Source organism: Antedon bifida, chromosome 6 (assembly GCF_963402885.1).
Source record: "Antedon bifida chromosome 6, ecAntBifi1.1, whole genome shotgun sequence".
In the NCBI taxonomy this organism is placed as follows: Eukaryota; Metazoa; Echinodermata; class Crinoidea; order Comatulida; family Antedonidae; genus Antedon; species Antedon bifida.
In genome coordinates, this window is record NC_136231.1 from 8738715 (window position 1) to 8754341 (window position 15627).

At 34.4% G+C, this 15627-nt stretch overlaps 1 long non-coding RNA gene, 20 other non-coding genes and 1 pseudogene across 22 annotated transcripts; 21 read left to right on the forward strand and 1 right to left on the reverse strand.

The window, feature by feature from the left end:
• Positions 1 to 2927: 2927 nt before the first annotated feature.
• LOC144846978 (5S ribosomal RNA) lies at positions 2928 to 3046 on the forward strand. Its single transcript, XR_013613555.1, has one exon. It is a non-coding gene; the product is annotated as a 5S ribosomal RNA (ribosomal RNA).
• A 238-nt stretch (positions 3047 to 3284) lies between these two features.
• Positions 3285 to 3403, forward strand: LOC144846334 (5S ribosomal RNA). The gene has a single exon (XR_013612956.1). It is a non-coding gene; the product is annotated as a 5S ribosomal RNA (ribosomal RNA).
• A 238-nt stretch (positions 3404 to 3641) lies between these two features.
• On the forward strand, positions 3642 to 3760 carry LOC144846336 (5S ribosomal RNA). Its single transcript, XR_013612958.1, has one exon. It is a non-coding gene; the product is annotated as a 5S ribosomal RNA (ribosomal RNA).
• Positions 3761 to 3878: 118 nt separating this feature from the next.
• Positions 3879 to 3997, forward strand: LOC144846337 (5S ribosomal RNA). The gene has a single exon (XR_013612959.1). It is a non-coding gene; the product is annotated as a 5S ribosomal RNA (ribosomal RNA).
• Positions 3998 to 4236: 239 nt separating this feature from the next.
• LOC144846338 (5S ribosomal RNA) lies at positions 4237 to 4355 on the forward strand. Its single transcript, XR_013612960.1, has one exon. It is a non-coding gene; the product is annotated as a 5S ribosomal RNA (ribosomal RNA).
• Positions 4356 to 4593: 238 nt separating this feature from the next.
• On the forward strand, positions 4594 to 4712 carry LOC144846339 (5S ribosomal RNA). Its single transcript, XR_013612961.1, has one exon. It is a non-coding gene; the product is annotated as a 5S ribosomal RNA (ribosomal RNA).
• Positions 4713 to 5293: 581 nt separating this feature from the next.
• LOC144847086 (5S ribosomal RNA) lies at positions 5294 to 5412 on the forward strand. The gene has a single exon (XR_013613660.1). It is a non-coding gene; the product is annotated as a 5S ribosomal RNA (ribosomal RNA).
• Positions 5413 to 5650: 238 nt separating this feature from the next.
• LOC144846340 (5S ribosomal RNA) lies at positions 5651 to 5769 on the forward strand. Its single transcript, XR_013612962.1, has one exon. It is a non-coding gene; the product is annotated as a 5S ribosomal RNA (ribosomal RNA).
• A 118-nt stretch (positions 5770 to 5887) lies between these two features.
• On the forward strand, positions 5888 to 6006 carry LOC144846544 (5S ribosomal RNA). The gene has a single exon (XR_013613158.1). It is a non-coding gene; the product is annotated as a 5S ribosomal RNA (ribosomal RNA).
• A 583-nt stretch (positions 6007 to 6589) lies between these two features.
• Positions 6590 to 6708, forward strand: LOC144847099 (5S ribosomal RNA). Its single transcript, XR_013613671.1, has one exon. It is a non-coding gene; the product is annotated as a 5S ribosomal RNA (ribosomal RNA).
• A 238-nt stretch (positions 6709 to 6946) lies between these two features.
• On the forward strand, positions 6947 to 7065 carry LOC144846341 (5S ribosomal RNA). The gene has a single exon (XR_013612963.1). It is a non-coding gene; the product is annotated as a 5S ribosomal RNA (ribosomal RNA).
• A 118-nt stretch (positions 7066 to 7183) lies between these two features.
• On the forward strand, positions 7184 to 7302 carry LOC144847054 (5S ribosomal RNA). The gene has a single exon (XR_013613628.1). It is a non-coding gene; the product is annotated as a 5S ribosomal RNA (ribosomal RNA).
• Positions 7303 to 7885: 583 nt separating this feature from the next.
• On the forward strand, positions 7886 to 8004 carry LOC144847111 (5S ribosomal RNA). Its single transcript, XR_013613683.1, has one exon. It is a non-coding gene; the product is annotated as a 5S ribosomal RNA (ribosomal RNA).
• A 238-nt stretch (positions 8005 to 8242) lies between these two features.
• On the forward strand, positions 8243 to 8361 carry LOC144846342 (5S ribosomal RNA). The gene has a single exon (XR_013612964.1). It is a non-coding gene; the product is annotated as a 5S ribosomal RNA (ribosomal RNA).
• Positions 8362 to 8479: 118 nt separating this feature from the next.
• LOC144846343 (5S ribosomal RNA) lies at positions 8480 to 8598 on the forward strand. The gene has a single exon (XR_013612965.1). It is a non-coding gene; the product is annotated as a 5S ribosomal RNA (ribosomal RNA).
• Positions 8599 to 9181: 583 nt separating this feature from the next.
• Positions 9182 to 9300, forward strand: LOC144846979 (5S ribosomal RNA). The gene has a single exon (XR_013613556.1). It is a non-coding gene; the product is annotated as a 5S ribosomal RNA (ribosomal RNA).
• A 238-nt stretch (positions 9301 to 9538) lies between these two features.
• On the forward strand, positions 9539 to 9657 carry LOC144846344 (5S ribosomal RNA). Its single transcript, XR_013612966.1, has one exon. It is a non-coding gene; the product is annotated as a 5S ribosomal RNA (ribosomal RNA).
• A 118-nt stretch (positions 9658 to 9775) lies between these two features.
• Positions 9776 to 9894, forward strand: LOC144847055 (5S ribosomal RNA). The gene has a single exon (XR_013613629.1). It is a non-coding gene; the product is annotated as a 5S ribosomal RNA (ribosomal RNA).
• Positions 9895 to 10477: 583 nt separating this feature from the next.
• LOC144847122 (5S ribosomal RNA) lies at positions 10478 to 10596 on the forward strand. Its single transcript, XR_013613694.1, has one exon. It is a non-coding gene; the product is annotated as a 5S ribosomal RNA (ribosomal RNA).
• A 238-nt stretch (positions 10597 to 10834) lies between these two features.
• On the forward strand, positions 10835 to 10947 carry LOC144846695 (5S ribosomal RNA; annotated as a pseudogene).
• Positions 10948 to 13124: 2177 nt separating this feature from the next.
• On the reverse strand, positions 13125 to 15225 carry LOC144844743 (uncharacterized). 2 transcript variants are annotated; one of them, XR_013612464.1, is made up of 4 exons: positions 14918 to 15225; positions 13915 to 14092; positions 13483 to 13639; positions 13125 to 13276 (listed from the first exon to the last, which is right to left on the reverse strand). It is a non-coding gene; the product is annotated as an uncharacterized LOC144844743 (long non-coding RNA). The 2 variants fall into 2 exon arrangements; XR_013612463.1 differs by having other exon boundaries at positions 14890 to 15225.
• Positions 15226 to 15357: 132 nt separating this feature from the next.
• Positions 15358 to 15476, forward strand: LOC144847056 (5S ribosomal RNA). The gene has a single exon (XR_013613630.1). It is a non-coding gene; the product is annotated as a 5S ribosomal RNA (ribosomal RNA).
• The last annotated feature ends 151 nt before the right edge of the window (positions 15477 to 15627 follow it).

Consider the following 15627-nt stretch of genomic DNA (forward strand, 5'->3'; position numbering starts at 1 on the left):
ATATCAACTTTTGCTTACTGTATATCATCAATTATTATAATTTTTATTGCAATAGCAATACAATAATGCCTTTTACAATTTTGCATGTAAAGGAATATGATTTTTCTTTATAGACTGTTGAAAATCTAATTAACTTGGACAAAATATAGAAAAACAATACAACGCTTTTCTATATAAACTCTATGAAATCTCTATAGAATTTTAATAGAGATTTTATAGAATCATTCTATAGAATAGTTGATATAAATTCTATAAAAATATTTTTATTTAATTCTATAGAACACATTTGTAATATTAACATGAACTAATTATCAATACTGTGTATTTGAATTATATCAACTTTTGCTTACTGTATATCATCAATTATTATCATTTTTCATTGTTTAATTAATGGGAGTCGTTAATTAACACCTCCCTGGTTTTAACAAACACTACTCCAAGCCATAATGGATTGGTCCGTGCATGCAGTGCCTCATGGGATAGCTTGGTGCAACTGCAAGAAGAAAATCGGCGGGAGGATTTTAATTGTGTAGCAGCCAAGCAAGCTAACCTCTAATTTTATTTGAAGAAAGATGAATACTTTGAATCATGTACAGTCTTAGCCAAAGGTTGGTTAATTAGTATTGTATTATTAACCTAGCTTACACATACCATATATGAGTTACATAATATAAGAATCTATGCTTTTTGGCCTAAATAGTAGTAGGCCTATGAGAATCAGGCCAACAAGCCAGCTAAAGTAAGGCCTACTACTACTAGGCCTACATATGGTGACTTGGGATTGGTTAGGGAAGCTAGGCCTAGCTAATTAAGAATTTAATTCGTTTTGTGCCTTCAAAAGAAAAGACCTACTTCATTGCTTAAATAAAAACAACAAGTTTTAAGCCTATATCATGATATAAACAATTCTGTCCTTATTCTATTGTTTTATAGATCTCGCCATCTCTTTACCAGATTATACTGTAAAGCTGTTTTTTTGCTGCGACAGTCATTGGCCAACAAAGTAAAAGAGATGAACAAAACACAGAAGGTTAGCGCACAGGAGCCACAGCAGGAAGAAGATACTGAATAGTTTTTATGTTTTGTATATTTTGTTGCACCTTGTTATTAATTCTTTTATTCATTACTCCAACTCATAACTGACCGGTAAAGTGTATGCTGATGTGTAATTATTAATTTTATATTTTTAATTCTAAATTAGTTATTTAATTTATCCAAAACCTTGATCTTTTTAAAGTGATATTATCCCTATTTCCCACAAGGTACAACCAAAACAATCCAGAATATATATATAAAAGACACCGAACCAACTACTAGTTATTCAACTGCAAAAACAATATTTAATACTAATAGTGTATAATAGTATATTTTTATGTGTATGTATATATGTGTAATTTCGTTTTTATATTGTTATCCTAAATATTTTATTGATATTTCAATAAATTGCAGTACGCACTGAAACAGATGAAAAATTGACTTTAGATTTTATTACAGTACTCTTTTCGCCTATGCCTAACAAACGATTTGCTGTCGCATGAAAGAAGGTCTAATAGCGGACTTGTATTTATTTCAAGCTGAAGATCTCAACCACCCATAGAAAATAAACATTGTTTGGCTACTCATTTTCTATAGAAAGTTGTTGGGTTTCTATAGAAAAGTGAAACGTTTTCATGGAAGTTCTATAGAAAATGTTATAGAATTTGTATACAGCTCTATATAATTTCTATAGAGTTTCTATGGAGCTTTATATAATTTCTATAAAGTTTCTATAGACCTATTATAGTTTTTACAGAGTTTCTATAGAATTTCTTTAGAGTCTCCATAGAATTTCTATAGAGCTTTATATAATTTCTATAGAGTTTCTATAGACCTATTATAATATTTACAGAGTTTCTATAGAATCTCTATAGAGTTTCCAAAGAATTTCTATAGAATTTCCATAAAATTTCTATAGTTTCCATAGAATTTTTATAGAGTTTCCATAGAATTTTTATAGAGTTTCCGTAGAATTTTTATAGAGTTTCCATAGAATTTTTATAGAGTTTCCATAGAAATTTTAGAGTTTCCATAGAAATTCTATAGAATTTTTATAGAGTTTCCATAGAATTTTTATAGAGTTTCCATAGAATTTTTATAGAGTTTCCATAGAGTTTTCATAGAATTTTCATAGAGTTTCCATAGAAATATCTATAGAATTTCCATAGAGTTTTCATAGAGTTTCCATAGAATTTCTATAAAAAACTTTATAGAAAATCTATAGAAAATTCTATAGATCTTCTATAGAATTTTTTTTTATAGAATTCTATAGAACATTTTTGTAAGGGAATACCTGGTGTCGTAGACCTATGTTTAACTTTTTTTTAAATTATACTAAACAAAGTTTATTTTACCTTTCAATTATGTTTTTATGACAGTAACTATAAGATCTATCTAAGGTATAATCTTGAACCGCAAGTAACCGAATGTCTACAACCGTACCAGGTTGCCTGGGAATATCTGGTGTCGTACACCTGTGTTTATCTTTTTAATAATCCTAAAATATAGTCTTTTTTAAATGTTTACATTTTGACAAAATGTGTTTATACTGTTGATGATAGTATAAGTAAATAAATTCAAACTGTAACCGAAGTTAATCGAAAGTTTTTCAACTAAACTGCCTTGAAAACAACGGTTCTCGTCCGATCATTGAAGTTAAACAAGTTGTTGTTCAAAGACATGTTTGTTGTTGTATGTTGCTGCTGTGGTGACCGTACAAACGTCACTGTACTACGCGGGCGTCCACTTGTGTGCGCGTTTGCTTCTTAGCAACAAAGCGGCCTGAAGCTTTTGTACATGCCGCTATTGTGTTATGCTTCTTTGTACAGTGTTATTGTTTCTTTTATATTGTCTTTTTATTAATTAAAAAACGCCCAACTCAGTAACCGAATGTCTACGACCATACCACGTTGACAACACCGGTTCTCGTCCGATCACCGCAGTTAAACAACGTCGGGCCTGGTTAGTACTTGGATGGGAGACCGCCTGGGAATACCTGGTGTCGTAGACCTATGTTTAACTTTTTTTAAATTATACTAAACAAAGTTTATTTTACCTTTCAATTATGTGTTTCTTGAACAGAAGTGTGTGCAAATACCAAAGTCATGGTTTCAGCAGCTGCTAATTTGAATCCTAGAAAATGTTCTATAATAAATTCCAAAAGTATTAGGTTATAGGATATATGTGTTTGTAGAGATTAAGACAGTGACTATAAGATCTCTATAATCTTGAACCGGAAGTTAGCGAATGTCTACAACCATACCACGTTGAAAACACCGGTTCTCGTCCGATCACCGCAGTTAAACAACGTCGGGCCTGGTTAGTACTTGGATGGGAGACCGCCTGGGAATACCTGGTGTCGTAGACCTATGTTTAACTTTTTTTAAATTATACTAAACAAAGTTTATTTTACCTTTCAATTATGTGTTTCTTGAACAGAAGTGTGTGCAAATACCAAAGTCATGGTTTCAGCAGCTGCTAATTTGAATCCTAGAAAATGTTCTATAATAAATTCCAAAAGTATTAGGTTATAGGATATATGTGTTTGTAGAGATTAAGACAGTGACTATAAGATCTCTATAATCTTGAACCGCAAGTTAACGAATGTCTACAACCATACCACGTTGAAAACACCGGTTCTCGTCCGATCACCGCAGTTAAACAACGTCGGGCCTGGTTAGTACTTGGATGGGAGACCGCCTGGGAATACCTGGTGTCGTAGACCTATGTTTAACTTTTTTAAATTATACTAAACAAAATTTGTTTTACCTTTCAATTATGTTTTTATGACAGTAACAATAAGATCTATCTAAGGTATAATCTTGAACCGCAAGTAACCGAATGTCTACAACCATACCACGTTGAAAACACCGGTTCTCGTCCGATCACCGCAGTTAAACAACGTCGGGCCTGGTTAGTACTTGGATGGGAGACCGCCTGGGAATACCTGGTGTCGTAGACCTATGTTTAACTTTTTTTTAAATTATACTAAACAAAGTTTATTTTACCTTTCAATTATGTGTTTCTTGAACAGAAGTGTGTGCAAATACCAAAGTCATGGTTTCAGCAGCTGCTAATTTGAATCCTAGAAAATGTTCTATAATAAATTCCAAAAGTATTATGTTATAGGATATATGTGTTTGTAGAGATTAAGACAGTGACTATAAGATCTCTATAATCTTGAACCGCAAGTTAGCGAATGTCTACAACCATACCACGTTGAAAACACCGGTTCTCGTCCGATCACCGCAGTTAAACAACGTCGGGCCTGGTTAGTACTTGGATGGGAGACCGCCTGGGAATACCTGGTGTCGTAGACCTAAGTTTAACTTTTTTTAAATTATACTAAACAAAGCTTATTTTACCTTTCAATTATGTGTTTCTTGAACAGAAGTGTGTGCAAATACCAAAGTCATGGTTTCAGCAGCTGCTAATTTGAATCCTAGAAAATGTTCTATAATAAATTCCAAAATTATTAGGTTATAGGATATATGTGTTTGTAGAGATTAAGACAGTGACTATAAGATCTCTATAATCTTGAACCGCAAGTTAGCGAATGTCTACAACCATACCACGTTGAAAACACCGGTTCTCGTCCGATCACCGCAGTTAAACAACGTCGGGCCTGGTTAGTACTTGGATGGGAGACCGCCTGGGAATACCTGGTGTCGTAGACCTATGTTTAACTTTTTTAAATTATACTAAACAAAATTTGTTTTACCTTTCAATTATGTTTTTATGACAGTAACAATAAGATCTATCTAAGGTATAATCTTGAACCGCAAGTAACCGAATGTCTACAACCGTACCAGGTTGCCTGGGAATATCTGGTGTCGTACACCTGTGTTTATCTTTTTAATAATCCTAAAATATAGTCTTTTTTAAATGTTTACATTTTGACAAAATGTGTTTATACTGTTGATGATAGTATAAGTAAATAAATTCAAACTGTAACCGAAGTTAATCGAAAGTTTTTCAACTAAACTGCCTTGAAAACAACGGTTCTCGTCCGATCATTGAAGTTAAACAAGTTGTTGTTCAAAGACATGTTTGTTGTTGTATGTTGCTGCTGTGGTGACCGTACAAACGTCACTGTACTACGCGGGCGTCCACTTGTGTGCGCGTTTGCTTCTTAGCAACAAAGCGGCCTGAAGCTTTTGTACATGCCACTATTGTGTTATGCTTCTTTGTACAGTGTTATTGTTTCTTTTATATTGTCTTTTTATTAATTAAAAAACGCCCAACTCAGTAACCGAATGTCTACGACCATACCACGTTGAAAACACCGGTTCTCGTCCGATCACCGCAGTTAAACAACGTCGGGCCTGGTTAGTACTTGGATGGGAGACCGCCTGGGAATACCTGGTGTCGTAGACCTATGTTTAACTTTTTTTAAATTATACTAAACAAAGTTTATTTTACCTTTCAATTATGTGTTTCTTGAACAGAAGTGTGTGCAAATACCAAAGTCATGGTTTCAGCAGCTGCTAATTTGAATCCTAGAAAATGTTCTATAATAAATTCCAAAAGTATTAGGTTATAGGATATATGTGTTTGTAGAGATTAAGACAGTGACTATAAGATCTCTATAATCTTGAACCGCAAGTTAACGAATGTCTACAACCATACCACGTTGAAAACACCGGTTCTCGTCCGATCACCGCAGTTAAACAACGTCGGGCCTGGTTAGTACTTGGATGGGAGACCGCCTGGGAATACCTGGTGTCGTAGACCTATGTTTAACTTTTTTAAATTATACTAAACAAAATTTGTTTTACCTTTCAATTATGTTTTTATGACAGTAACAATAAGATCTATCTAAGGTATAATCTTGAACCGCAAGTAACCGAATGTCTACAACCATACCACGTTGAAAACACCGGTTCTCGTCCGATCACCGCAGTTAAATAACGTCGGGCCTGGTTAGTACTTGGATGGGAGACCGCCTGGGAATACCTGGTGTCGTAGACCTATGTTTAACTTTTTTTAAAATTATACTAAACAAAGTTTATTTTACCTTTCAATTATGTTTTTATGACAGTAACTATAAGATCTATCTAAGGTATAATCTTGAACCGCAAGTAACCGAATGTCTACAACCGTACCAGGTTGCCTGGGAATATCTGGTGTCGTACACCTGTGTTTATCTTTTTAATAATCCTAAAATATAGTCTTTTTTAAATGTTTACATTTTGACAAAATGTGTTTATACTGTTGATGATAGTATAAGTAAATAAATTCAAACTGTAACCGAAGTTAATCGAAAGTTTTTCAACTAAACTGCCTTGAAAACAACGGTTCTCGTCCGATCATTGAAGTTAAACAAGTTGTTGTTCAAAGACATGTTTGTTGTTGTATGTTGCTGCTGTGGTGACCGTACAAACGTCACTGTACTACGCGGGCGTCCACTTGTGTGCGCGTTTGCTTCTTAGCAACAAAGCGGCCTGAAGCTTTTGTACATGCCGCTATTGTGTTATGCTTCTTTGTACAGTGTTATTGTTTCTTTTATATTGTCTTTTTATTAATTAAAAAACGCCCAACTCAGTAACCGAATGTCTACGACCATACCACGTTGAAAACACCGGTTCTCGTCCGATCACCGCAGTTAAACAACGTCGGGCCTGGTTAGTACTTGGATGGGAGACCGCCTGGGAATACCTGGTGTCGTAGACCTATGTTTAACTTTTTTTAAATTATACTAAACAAAGTTTATTTTACCTTTCAATTATGTGTTTCTTGAACAGAAGTGTGTGCAAATACCAAAGTCATGGTTTCAGCAGCTGCTAATTTGAATCCTAGAAAATGTTCTATAATAAATTCCAAAAGTATTAGGTTATAGGATATATGTGTTTGTAGAGATTAAGACAGTGACTATAAGATCTCTATAATCTTGAACCGCAAGTTAGCGAATGTCTACAACCATACCACGTTGAAAACACCGGTTCTCGTCCGATCACCGCAGTTAAACAACGTCGGGCCTGGTTAGTACTTGGATGGGAGACCGCCTGGGAATACCTGGTGTCGTAGACCTATGTTTAACTTTTTTAAATTATACTAAACAAAATTTGTTTTACCTTTCAATTATGTTTTTATGACAGCAACAATAAGATCTATCTAAGGTATAATCTTGAACCGCAAGTAACCGAATGTCTACAACCATACCACGTTGAAAACACCGGTTCTCGTCCGATCACCGCAGTTAAACAACGTCGGGCCTGGTTAGTACTAGGATGGGAGACCGCCTGGGAATACCTGGTGTCGTAGACCTATGTTTAACTTTTTTTTAAATTATACTAAACAAAGTTTATTTTACCTTTCAATTATGTTTTTATGACAGTAACTATAAGATCTATCTAAGGTATAATCTTGAACCGCAAGTAACCGAATGTCTACAACCGTACCAGGTTGCCTGGGAATATCTGGTGTCGTACACCTGTGTTTATCTTTTTAATAATCCTAAAATATAGTCTTTTTTAAATATTTACATTTTGACAAAATGTGTATATACTGTTGATGATAGTATAAGTAAATAAATTCAAACTGTAACCGAAGTTAATCGAAAGTTTTTCAATTAAACTGCCTTGAAAACAACGGTTCTCGTCCGATCATTGAAGTTAAACAAGTTGTTGTTCAAAGACATGTTTGTTGTTGTATGTTGCTGCTGTGGTGACCGTACAAACGTCACTGTACTACGCGGGCGTCCACTTGTGTGCGCGTTTGCTTCTTAGCAACAAAGCGGCCTGAAGCTTTTGTACATGCCGCTATTGTGTTATGCTTCTTTGTACAGTGTTATTGTTTCTTTTATATTGTCTTTTTATTAATTAAAAAACGCCCAACTCAGTAACCGAATGTCTACGACCATACCACGTTGAAAACACCGGTTCTCGTCCGATCACCGCAGTTAAACAACGTCGGGCCTGGTTAGTACTTGGATGGGAGACCGCCTGGGAATACCTGGTGTCGTAGACCTATGTTTAACTTTTTTTAAATTATACTAAACAAAGTTTATTTTACCTTTCAATTATGTGTTTCTTGAACAGAAGTGTGTGCAAATACAAAAGTCATGGTTTCAGCAGCTGCTAATTTGAATCCTAGAAAATGTTCTATAATAAATTCCAAAAGTATTAGGTTATAGGATATATGTGTTTGTAGAGATTAAGACAGTGACTATAAGATCTCTATAATCTTGAACCGCAAGTTAACGAATGTCTACAACCATACCACGTTGAAAACACCGGTTCTCGTCCGATCACCGCAGTTAAACAACGTCGGGCCTGGTTAGTACTTGGATGGGAGACCGCCTGGGAATACCTGGTGTCGTAGACCTATGTTTAACTTTTTTAAATTATACTAAACAAAATTTGTTTTACCTTTCAATTATGTTTTTATGACAGTAACAATAAGATCTATCTAAGGTATAATCTTGAACCGCAAGTAACCGAATGTCTACAACCATACCACGTTGAAAACACCGGTTCTCGTCCGATCACCGCAGTTAAACAACGTCGGGCCTGGTTAGTACTTGGATGGGAGACCGCCTGGGAATACCTGGTGTCGTAGACCTATGTTTAACTTTTTTTTAAATTATACTAAACAAAGTTTATTTTACCTTTCAATTATGTTTTTATGACAGTAACTATAAGATCTATCTAAGGTATAATCTTGAACCGCAAGTAACCGAATGTCTACAACCGTACCAGGTTGCCTGGGAATATCTGGTGTCGTACACCTGTGTTTATCTTTTTAATAATCCTAAAATATAGTCTTTTTTAAATGTTTACATTTTGACAAAATGTGTTTATACTGTTGATGATAGTATAAGTAAATAAATTCAAACTGTAACCGAAGTTAATCGAAAGTTTTTCAACTAAACTGCCTTGAAAACAACGGTTCTCGTCCGATCATTGAAGTTAAACAAGTTGTTGTTCAAAGACATGTTTGTTGTTGTATGTTGCTGCTGTGGTGACCGTACAAACGTCACTGTACTACGCGGGCGTCCACTTGTGTGCGCGTTTGCTTCTTAGCAACAAAGCGGCCTGAAGCTTTTGTACATGCCGCTATTGTGTTATGCTTCTTTGTACAGTGTTATTGTTTCTTTTATATTGTCTTTTTATTAATTAAAAAACGCCCAACTCAGTAACCGAATGTCTACGACCATACCACGTTGACAACACCGGTTCTCGTCCGATCACCGCAGTTAAACAACGTCGGGCCTGGTTAGTACTTGGATGGGAGACCGCCTGGGAATACCTGGTGTCGTAGACCTATGTTTAACTTTTTTTAAATTATACTAAACAAAGTTTATTTTACCTTTCAATTATGTGTTTCTTGAACAGAAGTGTGTGCAAATACCAAAGTCATGGTTTCAGCAGCTGCTAATTTGAATCCTAGAAAATGTTCTATAATAAATTCCAAAAGTATTAGGTTATAGGATATATGTGTTTGTAGAGATTAAGACAGTGACTATAAGATCTCTATAATCTTGAACCGCAAGTTAGCGAATGTCTACAACCATACCACGTTGAAAACACCGGTTCTCGTCCGATCACCGCAGTTAAACAACGTCGGGCCTGGTTAGTACTTGGATGGGAGACCGCCTGGGAATACCTGGTGTCGTAGACCTATGTTTAACTTTTTTAAATTATACTAAACAAAATTTGTTTTACCTTTCAATTATGTTTTTATGACAGCAACAATAAGATCTATCTAAGGTATAATCTTGAACCGCAAGTAACCGAATGTCTACAACCATACCACGTTGAAAACACCGGTTCTCGTCCGATCACCGCAGTTAAACAACGTCGGGCCTGGTTAGTACTAGGATGGGAGACCGCCTGGGAATACCTGGTGTCGTAGACCTATGTTTAACTTTTTTTTAAATTATACTAAACAAAGTTTATTTTACCTTTCAATTATGTTTTTATGACAGTAACTATAAGATCTATCTAAGGTATAATCTTGAACCGCAAGTAACCGAATGTCTACAACCGTACCAGGTTGCCTGGGAATATCTGGTGTCGTACACCTGTGTTTATCTTTTTAATAATCCTAAAATATAGTCTTTTTTAAATATTTACATTTTGACAAAATGTGTATATACTGTTGATGATAGTATAAGTAAATAAATTCAAACTGTAACCGAAGTTAATCGAAAGTTTTTCAATTAAACTGCCTTGAAAACAACGGTTCTCGTCCGATCATTGAAGTTAAACAAGTTGTTGTTCAAAGACATGTTTGTTGTTGTATGTTGCTGCTGTGGTGACCGTACAAACGTCACTGTACTACGCGGGCGTCCACTTGTGTGCGCGTTTGCTTCTTAGCAACAAAGCGGCCTGAAGCTTTTGTACATGCCGCTATTGTGTTATGCTTCTTTGTACAGTGTTATTGTTTCTTTTATATTGTCTTTTTATTAATTAAAAAACGCCCAACTCAGTAACCGAATGTCTACGACCATACCACGTTGAAAACACCGGTTCTCGTCCGATCACCGCAGTTAAACAACGTCGGGCCTGGTTAGTACTTGGATGGGAGACCGCCTGGGAATACCTGGTGTCGTAGACCTATGTTTAACTTTTTTTAAATTATACTAAACAAAGTTTATTTTACCTTTCAATTATGTGTTTCTTGAACAGAAGTGTGTGCAAATACAAAAGTCATGGTTTCAGCAGCTGCTAATTTGAATCCTAGAAAATGTTCTATAATAAATTCCAAAAGTATTAGGTTATAGGATATATGTGTTTGTAGAGATTAAGACAGTGACTATAAGATCTCTATAATCTTGAACCGCAAGTTAACGAATGTCTACAACCATACCACGTTGAAAACACCGGTTCTCGTCCGATCACCGCAGTTAAACAACGTCGGGCCTGGTTAGTACTTGGATGGGAGACCGCCTGGGAATGGCTCATCACCCCGCCAGGGACCTTCGCTACGCCTGAACCCCCCTGATCACTGGTGATTGGAGCACGCCACCTACGCTGGGAAAAGAGGTTTTTTCTGTTATTCACTGATTGATTGTACCTGTTTTTTGGTGTGTATTTTTACTATTAGTCCTTTTTTTGCTTCTTAGTGTTTTATATTTCTTTGGTAACCGTTGTGTTTATTCAGTGACGGTTTCATTTCTTTGATGATAAAATTAAGCATATGCTTAATTAAGGAAAATAAATTCTTTGGATCAAAGAACTTAATAAACCGTCATCCGATGATTTAATACCAGCTAAATTGTTTATAAAGGAGAAGCTTATGCACAATATTAGATGTTGATTAATTAGTATTTACTGCCACAGACAGTTTGTATGTTCAGTCAGATCACTCGTTTTTTAAAGTAGTTCCATAGTCTTTGATTCTCCTTTTTTAGCCATTTTCTTGTAAAATTATTATATACTAATAATATTACTATTAAATTATAAATAATATATATATATAGCAGTGCTATTGTAATGGTAAAGCAAATGACAAACAAAACGAAGCAATGTATATACATTAAATAGTTATTTATTCAAATTCATGTACAAATAAAGAAGGCAATACCATGTGTTAAGAATGTCCTTATCAATAAAAAAAATTAAAAACTAATACATTTTAGTACTGTGTTTAACTAATACCTTAACTATAATTTTGAAATATTTACTAACATTAGTAAAAATGTATTGAAATATTTAATTCAATATTGATTCAAAATAAATAATTTCATAATAATAAATCAAATCTCAATTTTTAGTACTGAATGTTTTAAATAAATATTCTCTCTGTACATTTCATTGTTTTATCATATTTTATAGTAACATCTAACACAATAAACATTATCTATAGCCTAATATTTTAATAATTATTTCAAACTGTATAATATTATTTAAATATGGATTGATTATCACATGCGAATTAATAAAGGGGGTGGCTGTACCCACAAAAGAGATAAAATATTAGATTCATCATTCAGATAGTTGTAATAGATTATTTGTATTCAAAACATATTGATTTTGCAGTTATAGACAGCATGACAAATGTTGAACTTATTGTTAAAGAAAATACATATTAATTTATATAATATATATATAAAATATTTTTCTGTTTCATCATCATTTACATTATTAAGATTTTATCTTTTAATTAAGGCTTAAACGATTCACAAATCAGTAATAATCATAATTACATTTCTTGTAAAAGAACCAAATTATGTGAAAAATACACCCCATCAAAACAAAAACAATTATGTTCTTGATTATATTATATTTTAATAGTCATTTCCTCGCCTTTTTGCTCCAATTCTGCATCTACTTCCTGCACAAAATGTTTATAATTATCATAAACTAGTGAACCCCGAGTCGATCACTTACTATTTGTGGTTGGACAAAAAGTTCCTTCGTACACATCGCACTGATGGAACATACTTCCTGTGTAGGCCTCCTCAGTTTGATGCATTACATGCTCTACATGGTTGACGTTACATGAGGAGACAAACAGAAACACATGTCAATCATTATGTATTTCAAGATCAATAATGAACCTTAGCATTGTTAATTGAAATGGTATGGTGTAAGGTATGTGAACTCCTATCAGTTCCTATGCTAGAAGGAATGTGGATCCATAGGGTCCTGGTACAATTCACAGCATATTGGCAGTGACAGGATGGATTTATTTCACACATGAACAGGTATATGGACTAATATAATATGAAATATGCAAGTTATTCTCCTGTGAAGGATATGGTTCAAAGGAGGGGGAATTATAAACAGTGTGAACAAGCAGTCCTGTTATCTCCCAGACTAGAAGGGGTGTCAGTTTAGCTTAGCAGCAAGTAGCTTTTACCCGTAGCGCCCTGTGGTCGTATTCACCAATTACACTTAGGTTAAGGAAAATACTTATATATGAACCCCAGGCTTGTTACTGGGCAGACCAACAGGGGGCCTAGCATATCTGCCTAGCCTAGACTGAGGTTTATCTACAAGGTACTGAATAGTTAAGGAAACTTTTGAGGGACCTCTGAGCTAAAGGAAAATAGACCAAGTTAAGGATTTCACTTAAACTTAAAACTTTGTGAATACCACTTTAGTAAAATAGTTTTAGAATTTAAGGGAAATATTTCACTTAAGTGTTATTGGTGAATACGGCCACTGGTTTAATTATTGACTAGGAAATTAGGTGGGCGTATAACATTTACCTGGAAAGGCACAGTCCTGCATCATTTCGAAGGAATAGCCTGTAGCAGTTGGCCGTGTAGTCATTGAATGTTGAGTAGATCCTGAAAGAAACATTTTTAAAAATTGAAAAAAAAAAGAATTATTATCAACAGTATCATATCATCATCATTACTATCAATAACATCATTATTATCATCAGCATCATCAGTATAAAAAACATTGAACATTATGAATATGTAACACCTGCAAACAAACATGAACAACAATATACATGCACAAACATTTTGTAACAAAGAAATTGCAATACCTGCAGCAGTTGTCTGCATAAAGGACTTTAGGGTGGAGGCATCCTCGGGTATGATTCTTGTGCATCAGAGGCCACAACTAAAAGTAACAGTAGCCAACAATTTCCCTCATTCATTGACCATACCTGTCCATCACCATAGATCTTGTTAATTAAGGACCTGTAACAGAAACATTGGAATATCAAATAGTTTTCCAATAATTTAACAATATTTACATATTTAATTTTATTTTTTCCTTACTTATATATCATAAAGATTAAAGAATTAAATTGTTGACTAGTAGCACACCACTACTGAAATTACGTTAATGATAATAATAATAATGATGATGCTGTTAATATTAATAATAATGAAAATAATAATAACAATGATACTGTTGAATAATAATGATGATGCGGATGATAATGATGCAGTACATCACATGTAAAAATTACCAGTATATAATAAATACTTGATTGGTGCAATGATGCACAAGATTTCTCCCATGATCATGATTGTGATGTGATGGAAGCACAGTACACTACATCACCATTTTCTTCATCTCTCTTTTCATGCCTAAGGTAGGACTTGGTTGAGAAAGCCAACTGACGTGTACGCTTCTATGAAGTTTGCCTGAAAAAATGAATGAACAGAAAAGATGTTAAGCAATTATTTTTTTAATTTACTTTCCTCGACCAACCTATTAGTTGAAAATATCCTAAGCAAAAAAATGAATTTACAAGCAAAAATATATTAAACATATTAATTGTAGTTTTCTTAATGCACAAACAAATTCTAATAATATATTTCTCAACAAGATATTATAATAATAATAATAATAATAACCTAAGGCCTAGATTATATTATACTGTACAATTAGATATTTTAGGATTAGGGGAGCTTAATATACGGTCCTAGGATACTTAGATTAGGGGAGCCGTAAACTCTTGTCTAGCAAACTTTATATCTATAACCAACAACAAACAGACCTAGCCTAACTATAAGTCCTTAGTAGTAGCCTATAGACTAGGCCTAGTAGTACTAGTAACTAGGCCTAGACTAGGGCCTAGCTAGTACTTAATTAATAGGCGTAGGCCGATTATTGATTATTCTTTTTAATAAAATAAAAATGTTCAATATATATTGTTATTATTATAAATATTTTATTATTTATTTATTATACTTTACTACGAGATAGGCCAAGGCCCCTACTACCCTACTAGAGGGCAGACAACAATGTACTATAGACCGTCCTACTCCTAGGCTACGATAATGAAGTTGAAGCGAAACACCGGGGATATTTTCGGGCGGTGAAAACGTTCCTGTTCACTACCCATCATCTAGCTACTACTACCATAGCTAGGCCTAGCACCATAGCGGTGATCTACGACCACTTTATCAACAACAATAGCTATAAAAAATACGCTTACTCAATCCAGTAAAGGCGAATGTATTCACCTCAGCATTTGTTGGAAGTAAACAACGTTCACAGACAGCAAAATATCAAGTTTAATAACTTCTTTTTGTCAAAAGTTTTCAGCGATAACTTTACGAATGGAAGGTTCTGACGTCATGGATTTACTTATGCAAATTAGTTTGTAGAAGGTTGTAGAGATTGAGGGCGGTGATTGGACTGTTGTAGAAATTTTCTACAGGTTGTAGAGCTGCTTTGCAATCTCATTGGACTGTTGTAGAAAATTCAGACTATGTGATTGGTCTGTTGTAGAACCGGTTAGTCCGTGGAAGCGAAACTGCCTGGGAATACCTGGTGTCGTAGACCTATGTTTAACTTTTTTAAATTATACTAAACAAAATTTGTTTTACCTTTCAATTATGTTTTTATGACAGCAACAATAAGATCTATCTAAGGTATAATCTTGAACCGCAAGTAACCGAATGTCTACAACCATACCACGTTGAAAACACCGGTTCTCGTCCGATCACCGCAGTTAAACAACGTCGGGCCTGGTTAGTACTAGGATGGGAGACCGCCTGGGAATACCTGGTGTCGTAGACCTATGTTTAACTTTTTTTTAAATTATACTAAACAAAGTTTATTTTACCTTTCAATTATGTTTTTATGACAGTAACTATAAGATCTATCTAAGGTATAATCTTGAACCGCAAGTAACCGAATGTCTACAACCGTACCAGGTTGCCTGGGAATA